Source organism: Lepeophtheirus salmonis, chromosome 3 (genome assembly GCF_016086655.4).
Source record: "Lepeophtheirus salmonis chromosome 3, UVic_Lsal_1.4, whole genome shotgun sequence".
Taxonomy (NCBI): Eukaryota; Metazoa; Arthropoda; class Copepoda; order Siphonostomatoida; family Caligidae; genus Lepeophtheirus; species Lepeophtheirus salmonis.
In genome coordinates, this window is record NC_052133.2 from 47,370,834 (window position 1) to 47,383,158 (window position 12,325).

General features: G+C 33.9%; 1 long non-coding RNA gene across 10 annotated transcripts in view; it reads right to left on the bottom strand.

Annotated features, from left to right (window-relative positions):
- Positions 1-12,325, bottom strand: part of LOC121115227 (uncharacterized) — a 74,694-nt gene that overhangs the window by 22,924 nt on the left and 39,445 nt on the right. The window lies entirely within an intron of this gene.

Consider the following 12,325-nt stretch of genomic DNA (forward strand, 5'->3'; position numbering starts at 1 on the left):
CTGAGTCAAAGTTTTCATGCTCAAAAAAAAATCAATTAAAATATTATTAAAATCAAATGGGACGTCTTTTCGTTCAGCGTACCGCTTTTGTTAGTAAGAGTATATTGCTCAATCATTCGTGAGTCATGTTGTAAATAAAATTCCAGGCCTTTTTATTTTAGACAAAATTAATATTATTATTTTTAGAAAAGGTCAATTCTTTTGTATCCTTTCAAATAAATTGTGTCCATATTTTGTCTTCATGTACTTATTTAAATTTTTTAAATATTTATATTCAGTGCGGAGCCTCAAATCTACATTCGAATTTGGGGCAAGATTGACTGTAAAACTCTTGAATACTGAAAAAATGCTTAGCTCTCAACAAGGGACTTCTGAAAAATGGAGTGACACGGAGAGATTCGTGGATCCAGTTTCACACCCAAAATAGTGCTTAGGAGCACATGAGAAAGTAAAAATGATTCTGACAGAGATAATGCAAAAAATAAGTTCTGAAACTTTCAATCAGTGTTACTAAACAAAGTTCTAGTAACATTGCTTTCAATCTCCTCAAGACTTTCACTTACAGTCCTCACTCAATGATAAATAAAATTTAATCTGGGAGGGCATAATTTTTTTGTCATACTTTACAGTTAGAAAAGTCTAATTTATCACTTGTTATTAAATGACTATTAATCAGTGATGAGATTAATTATGATTATGGTTTTAGCTAAAGAGTATTAATTATGTAACCGTAGTTCGCTCCAAACAGAGTGGGTCTAAAAACAGCATTTTAGAAATTGCTAATAGGAGGTAATGATAAATTTGTAATAAAAAATTTGTTAAAAAAATCAAAAAATTAAAATATGAAATTTTTTCAAACAAATTTTAACAAGTTACTTGCACACAAAGTGAAGCTGTATTTGATCCTTTAGCCATTAAAATTTTTCCACAATAGGGGGGACACTCCTCTAACTAAATTATTATTGTTACAATTTAAAATGAATTATATTAATTGTTGTCTAGCCATTCTTTAAATATGAGGTGAATAAACAAAAAATAAAACTTGAAAAAAATAATAAAAAAGAAAATCCCAAGTAATTTTTTGACTTCATTATCAAACAAATTAAATTTTTTAATTTTTTTTTGAAAAAATTTAATTTTAAAAAAATCAAAAAACCAAGCCCCACCTCAAAAAAATATAAAATAATAATAATTTATAATTATGTGGACGCCCTTCCTATGCCCTCTTAATTTTTTTTCATGGCTTTAAGTTTAATCAATAGCCAAAAATATTTTGTAATTGTTGGAACTAATGTTTCGTAAGAAAAATTTAGCAGTTTGTTCACCTAGCCTGCTATCGTTCGGCATCCTCAACCAGGAGCCTCCATAAAGATACAAGGTGTTTATATATATATACTTTTTTTTTAATTGGGATTTTATTAAAATTTAATACAATAATATAAGGATTAAAATATATGAAAAGGGATTGCGATAAAATTAATCATGAATAAACGTTATAGTTTAAAATTAACACCCTAGATCAAAGTACAACCCTTCAATATTAACATCTTATGTTTTTTACAGACTATATAAGATTATGCTAAGGTCTTCCACTACAAAATATGAGTACATAAAATATGCAACAACTATGTCTTAAATTTTCTTGTCCTCATCATCTTCTTCCTAAACATTTAAGGGTTGAGTAGAACTATCATGACCATTGTGGGAAAAATCGAGTAATGTCTGCAGCGTATTTCCATTCTCTATCCCTGTAATGGGGGATCCTTAAGGAAAAGGCTGCGTATCTTGCTGTAGGTGAAATGAAAATTTTCCTAAGAGAGTGAAAACTAATTGAACACTCGGAACTGAGGCACCCATCTATATATGCTTTAGCACTAACTAAAGCAAAGCAGACAGCCCTAGTTTCTGGGATCGCCTTTTCCTGCCCTTTGGACATTCCAAAACGAATGCAGGCAAACTAGTACTGGGGAAGGTAATCACTCAAATTAAAAAGATGAATATTCAAATCGAAGAAATATCGAAGACCAGATAATGCCGGGCATCTTGCAAATGCATGGAGGACTGGGTTAAAAAAATTTCCACAGTCTTTAGTTGAAGTAAATACAGGCCGTCGAAATTTGGAACTGAGATGTAAATTTATTATCTTCCTTGACAAAATTGAGGGACTTCATTATTACCTTTTCCCATTTTTGCGGCAGGTCAAGAAGATCAATATATGTTGATCTATTTTCTTTGCATATGTTCTAAGGGAGTCTAAAGTAACATCTTTAAATGCCAAGGTATAGGGGACGAAAGTAAAATTTCAATCCTCTTCTTCAACTGTCATTCCGAATTCCCTTCCACATGAATAGTTACATCATCGGTAAATATGTCTAAAATATGTTTTTTCTTTCCAAAATTAACTCCAAATACAGAGTACATGCGCCTAATATCCTGCGCAAATTCCTCAAATGCAGCACTTAAAAGAAGGGGACCCACCGGCCATCCCTGTCTGCAGCTCCTTTTAAGAAGAATTGGAGCACTTTCAAGACCATCCAATGTGATTGTTGAGGTCCCATTTAATAACAGTTCCCTCACTGGATTAAAAAACGAGTCGCAGTAATTGTTTTACAGAATGAAGGATTTGTCGATAATAAATAAAATCAAACGCCTTACTGAAATCAATTGCAATAATAGCACCGAACATATTATTCAAACCCAATTATTATATCGTACATTGAACATTGCGTGATATATCTGAAATCTTCCTATTTTTCAAAAGCCTTTCTGATGCGATCCTTTTGCTGAGAATCGGCTCTATTTGCATGGAAATAACACCCGAAAGGACCCTATATGATTCGTTTAACATCCCTTTCTTTGGTATTAATACAAATCGACCTTTAGAGACTGACTTTGACAATTCCCCGAATGTTTCCATAGATCTGCCCACTTTCAATAAGAAGGGAGTTATTTCTTCTCCAAAAGATTTAAAAAATACACCACCCCCACTCTATCGGGACCGGAGGCTTTATTAACTTTGAAAAATTTCTTAATATATTCATTTATATTAACGGATGTGAAAACTGGAGTATATATTCACTTTTTTCTGACTGAAATCTTCGTACCCCTTATACAAACTAAGGATTGGAAAGAATCGTGAAATGCACAATTATGTCCGCCGTTTTACATAAAGTATTTTCATTAGGTATAATTATGATTTTACTGTTATGTTTTCTTTTCTCTTCAAGTTTTTTATATGCTAAGCGTGGCTATTTTCTTTTAACACCTTTTTCTTGATATCATCTTCCGAAACTTCTGATATTCGATAAGTATTAACTAAATATGAAACGTAGCTTCCTAAAAAAGGGACCCATTACCTAAAATATAATCCACATCTTTTTGAAACTGCAATACTGCAGCCCTTGTATCTCTAAAATATTTAAATGATGATAATTTAATAATCCTATTAAACTTTTTAGTAGCATGTTAGGTAGAAACATTTGAATCAAAATAGTCGACTTTGTTGCAAGTGAGTGCAGGCAGATCAAACTTTTCCAGAATCTCACCCTGATAGAAACTGTTGACTGTTGATCTTCTTGTTACAGTCCACCACATTAACTTCACTGACTCCCGGAGCACCAAATGCAGCCCCCACCATTATCTTCAGCGGATGCTTGACAACTAAGATAAGGGGAACATCTAGCTTTTAGTTTTTAGTAGAATTTAGTACTATATCAATCAATTCTTCTACAAAAGTTGTAACTCCGCCATGTTTCCACTTTTGAGACTGGGAGTTTAACTTTTGCTACAAAGTATTTTGCATGATAGAGCAAGATATAAGCCGTAAGATGTCTTGAGTCTATTTTTTAGTTGTAGTTTATATTCTTCTAGATCCATGATCTACTTAGGGATCCTAAGACTTCTATTTACAGGAGTTGTGAAGAATTCTAAATTTATCATTTTATGATGGGAAGAAGGTTCAAATACATATAAAGCTTTCTCGGTCAAAAATAGAAAACGACTAGAGACCAGTGCAAGATCTATCCTCGACGACAGTATATTACTTCTCCATGAATATGAATCCCTTTCCTCATTCGATATCCTCATCACATCATACAGTTTTATCTCATGAATTAATTTCATTTATACAGAGATATTCGGATGTGGATGTGTGAAAGGTTTCTTATAAATATCAACATTAGGATTACAAATCAAAATTAAAGGGAGGTAATCATTTTTTCGGTTATTAATAATAGACTGAAAAAGGAGGTTGATTTCCTATTAGGTACATATACGTTGATAATTATAAAATCCGAGATATTAAAAGACATTTTAATCTTGTGCCACTCACTTTTATTGGAATAATGCTTTAAACATACCCAATTTCTGATTGACTTAGCCACAAATGTGATGATTCCTCTAAAGGGACTGAATCCAGTATACAAACAAATATAATTGGCAGAAAGGGATAAAGGACAGGAGTTAGTGCAAGTAGATTCTACTTTAGATCTGATATATGTCTGGTTTTAAAGAGATACTCTCTTCATCACTGCAGGTCTCCCGCCCCCATAGTATTAAGAGAGACCATTCTTCTCATATTTCGTTTAATATTATCTGACCTCCTTTTCTCGAAGAAGTGGTATAATTTGATCTGATCCTCCCTATCATTCAAAATACTTTTAGTCGACATGTTATGGGTTTTGAAAAGCCACTATGATACTGATAAACATAATTTTTTTTGCAGTTCAAGCGGAGTTTCCTTGCGATCAGGTGACAGCCCCGAGTCTGGAGTGGATCTCCTAGAAGAAGATCCTGACCTGCTTCTGGTAGCTATAGTCACTTATTTTAAAAGTTTTTTTTCTTTATTGGTGGTTTTGTCAGTTCCTCGGACACATCTTTCACCTTATTAGAAGGCAGAGTTTCAGATTCAATATCAGTCAAAGGGATATCCTTCTCACCCATTAGTGAAATAGAACATCCAGGAGACACATTTGCCGAAGACTCTTCGTCTATATTAGACACATCCTTTATCCATAATATCTTGTCCTTCTCCATTATTGTTCTCAGTTGTTTCAACCAAATGAACACAATTGCTCTCGGTATCCTTCATATTTAAATGTGCCCCTGGGATTTAGCATAAAATTTTAGATATTTTGAGGGGGGAAATGAAGGGTACGTGCATATATAAGTACATTGTCATTGCAATGTTTTCTCTTCAAGAATTTTCTCTACAGAATTATCATCTTAAGCATCTTGGAGTGCTGTCTTTTGATAGAGATGGATTTTTAAAAAAAGTTACGATTACTCTCCTTCTTATGATCAAGTCTTTGGCCGATGGTTGCACTGGTACGTGGACTTAGCGAATCCTGGAAAATGCATGTTTACTTTGATTTCGATACTGCCATGTCTATTGAAAATCTATTCAGTATCATAAAAGAAATAAAAAAAAGAGGAGTTTGTGGGTAGGGGGTATGGTCTCCGTTATGGGTCCATCAAATGTGGGACTGCGTAACACATTAGGAATCAATGAGGTTCTCCGTAGTTTTTGAATCCATCAGACACATCAAAGAAGATTTAAGTTTTTCATGATGTGCCCCACCTAATCAAACTCTTGAGAAACCATCTTTTGGATAAAGGGAACCAGTTACCTGATGGACCCCAAACCACAAAGAATGATTTTATAAAATTGACGGCATGAGATTACCAAGACCTAAAAATCACACACAAGATCAAGGATATCCATCTGCAATGTCATGGTAGTCAAAGACAGCGTGTTTTTCTGGGCACACAATTGTTATTTTTTTTTCTAGCAAAGAAGTCACAAACTGAGTTTATAAAAAACTGTAGATTCCTGGTGTGATGTCTTCAATAGTAGGAAGCCCATTAACGTTAAAACAAATTCCTGTTGATTTGGCGTCCATTTGGATAAACAAAAAGAGGTCTTCAATAAGATGAAGAAAACCATAAAGAATATCCGGGAATTTGTAAAGAAAAATCCTTTTTTTCATTTCCAGTATGGAATTTTGATTACCATATCATCTTTGAAAAAATTATTCGAAGATTTGACGATTATCATCTGGAATAAATTACATCTTTACTTTGAAGTTGAATCCGGATTATTTGGAAAACTTTTTATCATGTTTGAGGGACCTTGGAGTCTCCAATAATCCTCTAACTAGTGTGGATTGTATAAATCGATCCCGATTAGTTATCCTTGGCCAAACTGACAGGATCCATATAGAATCATCAGCAGTTCAAATTGAAGATAAAGAAAACGATAACTTCCTTGGTTGTTTCATTAAGGACTTGAAACAAGAAATGAGTAAGCCAACTATAGATTAGGAAGAATATGATGATGTTTTACTCTTAGCAGCTGAATTAGCCTTACATCATAATTTGAAACACAAAGTATCAACCGATTTTTTGTTCTCTGCCTTGGACTGTGGTATTAAAGGACTTGGTTACATAGCAGGATACCTGGCTAAAAAGTTTGAAGCTAAACACCCTAAATATGGATGCAGTACACGAGACCCTACCTTCTTGTAGATTTAACACCATGGATATCAACTTTATCCAGACGAGGGTTGACTAAGCTAGGCCCCTCATTTTTTACTAAAATAGAACAATTCGAGGCAATCTTTGAGACTTATCATGGACCAAAAATTTCAAATTAACCTAAAGTTATTGAGTCATGCATATCTATTCTCCAAATGTCACCTCCAAATTTCCTTAAGGATGTCATTATAAAATATGTTCGATCAAAAACCTTTATTAGAATTAAGGAACTAAATAATAGTCTAAATGTGTAAAGTCCCCGTTTTCAAGCCCAACCTTCTGATCCAAGGTTGTTAAGGAAAGCAGCATATACTTTAAAGAATACATGAAAAAATCCATTTGGCCCATTGCAATGAATGTGATAAAATCATTACCAATTTGGAAGGGGCATATCAAACTTTGTAAGGCATATCAAACTTTGTAAGGCATATCAAACATGCACAATTAACAGGGAGACCTTTATATCAATTATTTTGTATGTTAGTAACTATTTCAATTATTATATAAATGTATATTTTATAGATTTATAATATTAAAAAATTATAAAGTAACAGCTGCACAACGAACAAGTACCAAGATACGGATGAACGAAGTTATATGTCTAATCATTCGTCACAAAGGGCAATTTTCAAATCAATCTGCATAATTGAAAATATCAGTTTTCGATACTTTTTATCCGTTATGGAGAGTAAATACAGGGTGTCCACAATAAATTGGAACTACTTTAAACTTCATCCAGTTCCATAATGTGGATATTCGGGGTTAAATCATACTAATATAAAAGGTTGCATGAACAATAAACTATAACTTCCACCACAATTGTTTTGACAACAAACAATAGTCATCATGGAACAAGCAAGGAGAGAAGCCATGCTCGAATTGGCTCGCGCGAGACACAAGCCCTTTGCTATCTACAAGCTTCTTAACCACCCCAAGACCACGGTGTACCGGGTCTTCAATGCCTGGGAGGTTGAGGGGGAGGTTGAGGGGAAGGTCTGCCGCAAGGCCCACAACATGAGAAGTGACCGAATCCGCACTCCTCGCTTCCTTGAAGGCCTCCGGAAGTCCATCAAGGCTTCGCCGGGGACTTCCTTGTCCAGGTTGGCCAAGAACTGTGGAGTGAGCAAGCCGCTGGTCTCCAAGGCTGTGAATGAGGACCTCGGGTACAGGTAATACCGAATGGCCAAATAACACATCCTCACGGCATCCATGAAGGCCACCAGGCTCACCAACGGTAAGCGTCTCCTCAATGACCTGAAGAACCATGGAGAAAGAATAATCTTCTTCTCCGACGAGAAGAACTGGACTGTCGACAGAAGCTACAACGTCCAGAATGACAGGTGGCTTGCCAAGGAGAGAGAAGAGGTCCCTGCGATCTTCACCACAAAGTTCCCAGCCTCCGTGATGACCCAGGGTGTCATCTGCAGCACCGGTGAGGTGATGCATCCTTTCTTCTTCAATCCCAAGGAAAGGGTAAACGCGATAAGATACTGCTAAGTCATGGAGGAGTTTGTCATCCCCTGGATGAAAGATACGGCCACTGGGAGGGAGTTCATATTCCAACAAGACTCAGCGCCCGCACACATCGCCATGAGGACCACAAACCTCTTCAACTCCCACGACATCACTTTCTGGGATCGCAACACCTGGCCCTCCAACTCACCCGACCTCAATCTGTGTGATTACTACTGGTAGGGGAAGTTGGAGAGGGAGGTGTGCAAGGTCAGCCACAAGAGCATCACAGCCCTGAAGGGATCCATTACGAGGGAGTGAAATGCTGTCCATTCCGCGGAAGTCATCAGAGTATGCAAATCCTTTAGGGGCAGGATGGAGAAGATGGTGGGTGCTGAGGGAGGACATGTTGAATAAATTTATTGTTTAATATCATGTCTAACTTTTTCATATTAACAAATACACTACAAATTCCATTTTTATCAAGCAGGTTGAATTTTAAGATAGTTCCAATTTATCGTGATATGATCAAAAATGGAATTTGAGACTAATTTGAGTCAAACCAAAGCTGTTTCTATAACGATTGATGTGTGCTCTGACCGAAAGTTGAGTGGATATATTGGGGGAAAGAGTCTGAAGTAGGTTGCATAACGTAGTCACTCAAAGGGACTCAAAGTTTTATATCTAGAACTTTGAGTTAGTAACTCCAATGGATCTCAATCCAACTTTTGAGAACCATAACAAGTGAATTATAAGCTCCTTCAAAGAATAATATTTTTCAAAGAATATGATTATTACAACTCTAAGTATTATTTCAATCTAATTTAGAATGAGAATCCGGCTATAACTTCATTAATTTGTAAAACTAATATTAATATTAATTCCCTAGTCACAGTTAAACAATTTTGTCAATTAATTTATTGAATAAATGCAAGATTTTCAAATTGAAAATTTCAAGAAATTTTGAACAATTTCCTGGTATACTGCAAGATATATATAGTAGCCTTTTAATACTTTGACCACCCTTCACTAAAACCTAAATCCAAATACCTACATGATTGACTTCGAAAAGACTACCATCAAAGCATTCAACGAATTTTCCCCGTCAGGACAGGAACAGGATGCCTATTTCATATAGTGAAGAATTTGCACCGCCATATTGTCGATCTTGGTTTTAAAAAACAGTGTAACACTGATGCCGACTTCAACTCCAAGATTAAATGTTTTACATTATTAACCTTTCTTCCAATAGAGGCTGGCATCGATGGGTTCATCGATATATCAGATGACGATAGTTTGCCCCAGGATTAAATCTCCTACTTTGAGAATAACTACATTGGAGCTGAACAAGGTCGTCGGGATACTCTTCCAAGGATGCAACCCAATTTCCCATTTTATTGTGGAATGTATATGAAAGAAAATTAAATAATAATATTAGAAAAAACGTACAACAGCATAGATGTGATCCATCATTCTATTCAAAGTTCGTTTACCAATATGACGCTTAATTTGTGGAAAATAATTAATTGGTTACAAAACGAAGAATGTTTATCATAGAGAAAAAAAAGGATCTCGATCAGAGTCATGGGACGTAGAGAAAAATACATAAACTAATCATATAAAAAGATTACAAAATCCAAGTTCAAAATTATAATCCAGCCGAGAAGCTTAAATATTTAGAGAGCATTGCTTGGAATTTACATAACTTATAATTTGATGAAATATGATCGTATGTTTCAAAAGATATTTTAACTGCTGAATATGTGTGAATTCGTGTGCATCGTGTCAAAGGTCCATTAGAAGTCCCTTATACCGTTCCAGCGAAAGTCCTGTCCAGAAGTAGCCATACTTTCAAGATTGAATATTTATCTGGAAAAGTATGTGTCTATAGAAAGACTTAAAGCAGCTAACTCTGCTCCAAATACATTTATATTTAGCACCATGCTCGGCGCAAAGTACGCTAATTAATCCGAGCACGCTCCATATTTACCAGAATTAGGGCCGTGAGAGTGGGGTCAGAACATCCTTACTGACATTTTTCACAATAATATCTTTCCCGCTGTTTACTAAAGCTCATAAGTCGAGCTTTTCCTGGAAAGGGAATGTTGTAAAACAGGACCACCAACATCGAATTTCAATTTTTTAAATACAGATTCTGAATCAACACGCCAAAAAAACATAGAATCACAAGTTTTCATAAAAATACACGTTTGAAATCCCCGTGATAATCCCTAACTATGGCATTTATAAATAATTATTTATGAGAACAGGGTCAAGATCCTCTCTTCTTGGCTGTTTTAATCGCGTGGTAGTTTTATTCCCTCCTCCCTTATTTGACATTTCGTTTTGTCGATGTCGTTATTGAACTTATTTCTTCATTATTAGTTAGATAAAATGTAGGATAAGTTCTTCAATAATTAATATACGAGTATATCAAGTTATAGGTATATTTGAAGAGGGGAAAATTGTTGGGAAAACAATAATAATTATACGCAAACTCAACCTTTCATCTATTTATATATATATTGAACGTTAATGATTGTTTTTGTTTGTGTTATGTTATCTTCTCAAGTATTTTTAACCCTATTACCAAAAATTTCATGAACTCCTGTTTCAAAGAATAAATAGCTAGATAAAAAAGATAATAAAAGAAAAAGATGTGCAGACGAAGGATGCCAAAAAAACACCAAAGTAAGTGTTTAAAATGGGATATATGCCTATTTTTAAGCATGTAATTTTTAATTTCATACCAAACAGCTATTCTAAAATGTTCAAAATTATAAAATAAATCCTCATTAAAAGAATAAAATATTTTTTCTGATATGAAGTTGCTGTTATTCAAAGTACATATATGGTACATAATGTTTTAGCAAAACTACTGCATATATTTGTGAGATAATTAATTTTCCTTGTCCTTTGGGAAGATATAACACCAAAAATAAGATAAAAATTCAAATACTAAAAAAAAAAAAAAAAAAAAAAAATCGCCAAAAATGATTAAATAAATAAATTTCTTTGTGAAGGCCCCAAAATTGTAAAAAATACGTACTAAAAAATCACATTGATAATTTATTAATATATTGAGATCATTGACCTTTAAGGGGATATATGTTTTTTTTTATCTTATGAAGGTGATTTGTGGCATTTTTAGATAAAATACCATTTGTTGGCACTATAGGAAATCAATTGCAGAAAAGAAAGTAAAAAAGTCATTACACTAATCATGGAATAAAATCTGGAATAATCTCACATAATTTTTATTTCCACATGAGGGGACTATGAAAGGAATGGTTGGTTGAAAAAAAAAAGGAAAAGCTCAACCTCATTTTTTACTCCATTCCTTCAAGAGAGTAAGGAAAGAAAAACAAGTGTAAGATATGCCACTTTTACCTAGCGTATTCCTAGTAGAAATTCCTTGGATTGGGACTTTACCTCGGATTGGGTTCGATATTTTCCTTCTTGGTCGGTTAGATATTATCATTAACTAAAGACTATAATAGATAGATTCTGGAAAAGTAAAGAATGAGATGAGCAACGTCTTTTGATATTATTATTATGAACGTTGTTTAGATCTGTTTTTGTTGTGGCTGAGTTGTGTATGTTACTTGGTTGTACGTGTATTTTAGATTTTACTAAGTAATTTTAATCAATACATTTTGGTTTTAGCTCTTTTAATGTTTGAATACAATTTTTCATGAGATTTTTTTTTTGTGTGTTTTATGTTTCAAAGGAATACAAATAATATAAAACTAGAATGTTTATTTATTTTTTATTTACGCATTCCCTCTTAATTTATTTTTTCATGATGTTATGTATGTTTGATATATATTTTTCTGAAATATAATAACAAGCTAAGCCGCATCCATGATTTATCTCAAATCCCATACCCCAATGTAGGTATTATGCTTTCACATTTCCCAAGTACAATCTCCTTCTACAAATTGTAACTTAAGAAGAGTTAATTTTTACCAGCCAAATTCCCTCATTTTTCTTTTTCGAATAATAAGATTCCACAAGGACTCAAGGGAGAGCATATTTTTACTTCTTTCGTTCTTGATTGGCTTAAAATCGTCAACTGCCATATAAGCCTATTTGAAAAGTCTTGGAGATGTTCTAAGTACTTAATTTAATTATTCACAATAATTATACATAATGGTCATATGTTGTGGAGTGTATTGTAAAAATTAATCAGCCACAAATAAAAATTATGGATACCTTCAGGAAAAACATAAATAGAATGAAGCTGTGAATCAACGTCTCACCCCATTCTCAGACGTATCAATAACGAATCTGTCAGATTCTATACAATCAGGTGAAAATAAAAATAAATGGAAATTGT